At 45.5% G+C, this 4,974-nt stretch overlaps 1 pseudogene; it reads right to left on the bottom strand.

Annotated features, from left to right (window-relative positions):
• Positions 1–4,619: 4,619 nt before the first annotated feature.
• Positions 4,620–4,737, bottom strand: LOC126204653 (5S ribosomal RNA; annotated as a pseudogene).
• Between the last annotated feature and the right edge of the window lie 237 nt (positions 4,738–4,974).

Below are 4,974 nucleotides of genomic sequence, written 5' to 3'. Positions count from 1 at the left end.
GGTGCAAAGTCATCTGCTAAGTTGGCGCATAGTGCGTAGTTGTTCATACATGCGGCTCGATTTTATCATCGCCGAAATAACATCACATACCCTTTCTACCTGTTAAGTTTCCTCCTCTTCTGGGTGCTTCACTTTTTTGTCAGACAGTATATACAGGGTGTACATAAAGTCCGGGAACACTTTCAATTATTTATTGTACAAGAACTAAACATTGTACAGATGTCATACATATCGCAGTTTGAAGAGAAACTCTAAAAGTTTTTTCTACTAACATTCCATATATGAACCATGAGTGACCCGGCAGACGGTACTCGAATTCTTGCCATAGCCGTCCCAGCATGGCATCGTCAACTGTGGCAGTCGCTTCCCGTATTCTCTCCCGGAGCTCTGCTACATCACGTGGTAGAGGCGGTACATACACCAGATCTTTAATGTGTCCCCACAGAACAAAGTCACACAGAGTGAGATCTGGTGATCGGGGAGGCCATTTCATGAAACAGCTGTCTCCTTCTGTAGCACGGCCGATCCATCGATGCGGCAGCTCCGTGTTCAGGTACCCACGAACTTCACGATGAAAATGGGGTGGAGCCCCACCCTGCTGAAAGACGAACGGATAGTCCGACTGCATTTAAGGCATAAGCCATTGCTGAAACATGTCCAAGTAGGAATATTCCAGTGACAGTGCTCTCGGCGAAGAAGAATGGCCCGTACAGTTTTCGACGTGGCAAGACACCAAAAAAAATTATCTTACGAGAATCATGCTCAAATTCGATGCATTCGTGTTGATGCTTTGTACCCTTGATTCGACAATTATACCTCTTCACTTTCCCATTAGTGTGGAAAGTGGCTTCGTCGCTAAAAATTAAGCGATCAACAATGCCATCCCCATTCTCATTCAATTTTTGCAACTGCAAACTAAACTCAAAGCGCTTGTCTTTGTCGTCGTGTCGTCGTCACTGAGCTTCTGCACTAGCTACAATTTGAATGGTTTCATAGACAGCTTCCACACTGTCATTGGAGCCACTTCGCGTTCACGGGATGCACGACGCACCGATTTCTTTGGGCTCCTTATGAATTTCTCTCGTAGGCGCTCCAAATTCAAATGGCTCTGAGCACTATGGGACTCAACTGCTGAGGTCATTAGTCCCCTAGAACTTAGAACTAGTTAAACCTAACTAACGTAAGTACATCACACACATCCATGCCCGAGGCAGGATTCCAACCTGCGACCGTAGCGGTCTCGCGGTTCCAGACTGCAGCGCCAGAACCGCGCGGCCACTTCGGCCGGCCTAGGCGCTCCACATTCGCTTCACTCACACTGGGACGTCCGCTTCTCTTTGCTGGGCACAAGCAACCCGTCGTAACGAATCTGTTGTGCCGGTGGTAAATGGCCTTCCTTGTTGGTGGCTTCTTACCGTACTTGGTTCTGAACATCCGTTGAACAGCTGCAGCACACTTGTTTTTGTCGAACTCCAACACACAGAAAGCTCGCTCCGCACCTGAACTCGCCATGTTTGCGACTAGCGTTAACTATCGGCAAATTATGACTACGCTGTGACGGTACGCATGGAGAGGAAAAAAAAAACAACTTTCAGGGTTCCTCTTCAAAATGACACATGTTTAACGTTTGATTCTTGTGCAATAAATAACTGAAAGTGTTCCTGGACTTTATGTACACCCTGTATATGATTGTCGGCTACTGTCTGCGAACTGAATGGCAAATGGATACACTATTGTACACTATCCATAAACTCACATCTCAAGCAGAATCAACTGTAGGACCCACTTCTTAAATTACTTTCTCGTTTCGTTTTGATGAATACTTCCAAGTGCTTAAATCACTACACGCTTCAACATCCTTATTGAGGAGAGCGACAGCTGTGGATCATTATTGCGAAGAAAAGAAGGGAAAGAGTAAAAAAGAAAATTATGTGTAGAGGGTGACAATGACAACGAATGACGCTTAAGAATAAAATCACATTATTCTTGTACAGGTCGTCGTAACTAGAGCAGTGTCGGCTTTGCGAGTCACTTACAATCTCTATCAAAGGGAACACAGCAACTAATTCGTAAATAAGAGGAATAAGGAGGTAAGACTAGTTCTAAAAGCAGCATTAAATTCCAGGAGGCAATTACGGATTGCCTCCTGCGGAGTTCTCTGCCCCTTGGAGCATAATGAATCAATCCATTAACTACTAACGCGGGAAAGCACACTGAATGTAGACATAATACCTGCTTAAGACTGTCCTTTGAGCGTTAAGTGGCAGCGAAAGGCAGTCTGTACACAGAATCCACTGCAGGCTATTATTTAGCTTCTCGGAACTCGGCTGTACGAGGAAACGCCTACGTCACTGCTCAACAGAATCCATTGAATCATTACGCCCGTGATGGGATGAGGTAGCGACGAAACTGATAGCGGTGCCCGTCGATACGGTTCGTCGCCGCAACGATCTGCAGAACTACATGCTGACTTGTCCTGTGGTGAGGTGGAATAGCGGATACAATGATTATCCTATACATTACTGGCATGACGTAATACCTCTGATACAAAATACCTGTTTAGTGATGGGTATGGTCACCCTGAGTACGTGCTAATCATCTCCTTGGCTTCAATTCAAACACTTGCAGCACTTCAATCGTATCCTTCTGTAAGAACAGGTTTTGTATCAAAGCAGCGCACTGCGGGCTTGCTACCGGAAATAAATTCTCATTCGAAACGAGTGCTACTAACATTTGACCGATTTACTACAAGTAATTTAATTTTAATGTGAAAACGTGAAGTACAGTCCTGTAGGAATTTGGATGCAGTCTTTTCAAAGGAACAATACCTCCATTCACCTTTAGTAACTTGGAAAAACTAGTATTTATAAACCTGGATACTGATCCCAACTTATACAGTCATTCGTACCCCTTGTTACTTTCTGCCGCCCAAAAGCGTGGAGTAGCTAGGGGGAGACTCTCCAGTCTACTTTCTTTCGTAATATTTCCAACCTATGCTTCGGGGCTCCAGTACTCCACGAAACACCGACATTATCGTAGCTAGTATGATGAGTTAGTAATACAACTGTAGCCACACTATTCTAATTAATCTGGAAATTACACTCTTATTCATATCTTAAGGGATTCGGCAAAATAAGAAGACTGGCCCGTATTGCCATCGAATCTCTCCTCCATGATGCTGTTCCTTAGACGGCTGTGATTTGAAGCTATGAGCAACATTCGACTGTTGACTCCCTTGTATTTACTGCGGCAGACCCTAATTTCGGCCAGGCGACACCCAGATTTACTCACTGTGTCACCATGCTTCCCGAAGATTCGAATGTTTTATCCCAGAGGTATGCGACACGCAACCAGAAGTACTAAATCTATTATGTCTGCCCCTACGAACTGTTGCAAGCACATTACGCAGTCACGACGCAGCACATGGTTTTTTTTTCTGTTTTGACGCCATTAAATTGTGGACAAGAGGTAAGAAATGAACAGAACCCTATGCGCTTTAAGTGCAATGCGATTCCGGCTGCTTATGCCAGCAGCACGGTGTCGACGTGCGATAACGGCGGCAAACTATCACGGAGCTCGGGAGCGCGGCCTGCGCTCAATGCAGGCAGTGCCTGCGCGCCTCGCTGGAACGCTACCTGGCTCGCTGCCACAATAACGACCCACAGCTCGTGCGCATGCATATCGGTCGCGGCCTGCTGACAGCTGCCGCACGTCGAGAGCGAATCACTGCCTATGCACCTGGTGCTAGTCTGTATTAAATATTCTAGAAGCCACTTCCTGACGCATTATTACCCTATGAGTACATATAGTTGTAATAAATGAGAACATGGTTCTTACATTCTGCTGTGGAACTTCTACATCAAACATTTGGCTAGAAAAGTTTTATGAAACTTGTTATTTCATTTAGAATGGTACGTTAATGTTTCACTTATAATAGCAATCATGCAGTCCTCGTTTAATCCACACATGTTATAAAAATGTGTGTGTATGTTTTCCGCATCTCTTCCTAAGCCACTGGATCGATTTCACCCAAACTTGGTACTGTCAGACAACAGACGCTGTGAGGCTACGGAGGGGCAGGGGGAGAGTCGTGTTTAACATCGACAACGAGGTCATTAGAGACGGAGCAAAAGCTCGGGTTAGGAAACGATGGGCAAGGAAATCGGCTGTGCCCTTTCAAAGCAACCATCCTGACATTTGCCTGAAGCGATTTAGGGAAACAACGGAAATCTTGAATCACGGGGGCAGACACGAGTTTGAACCGTCGTCGTCCCGAACACGGGTCCAGTTTGCTAACCACTGCTGTGTGGGAGTAAGAATCATCTACCTATAAAATATGACGTCGCAGCCGGATATGCATAACGTTTAAATTTACTACTTCTATAGCACTAATTCTATTCGCAATAAATTTCGGAAACAGTATCCACATATACCCCGAAATGATTCTAACTTCATCCGAACAGGCCTTGGAAGGCCCAACGGTACCGAACGGCCGCCGTGTCATCCTCAACCACAGGCGTCACTGGATGCGGCCGTATGCCAGTTTACGAGACCGGAGCCGCTATTCCTCAATCAAGTAGCTCCTCAGTTTGCCTCACAAGGGCTGAGTGCACCCCGCTTGCCAAAAGCGCTCGGCAGACCGGATGGTCACCCATCAAAGTGCTAGCCCAGCCCAACAGCGCTTAACTTCGGTGATCTGACGGGAACCAGTGTTACCACTGCGGCAAAACCGTTGGCATACCGATAAATACACCTACAAAATTATGTCATGGTACCACACACAATTCAGGAGATATGTCATAAACATCGAGATGCCTGAAAAACTGCCGCATTGCGCATGATGTTTAAATTTATCACTTCTTTGCTACATACTCTATTCACAACACATTTTGCAGACAGTATCAATATATGCCGCTTAATGTACCTAACAGCATTATATCATTGTATGATACGTAAGTAAAGAGATATGACGTC

This window comes from Schistocerca nitens, chromosome 9, assembly GCF_023898315.1.
Source record: "Schistocerca nitens isolate TAMUIC-IGC-003100 chromosome 9, iqSchNite1.1, whole genome shotgun sequence".
Lineage (NCBI taxonomy): Eukaryota > Metazoa > Arthropoda > Insecta > Orthoptera > Acrididae > Schistocerca > Schistocerca nitens.
Note: the sequence above shows the minus strand (reverse complement) of the source record. Positions and strands in the feature narration are given on the sequence as shown.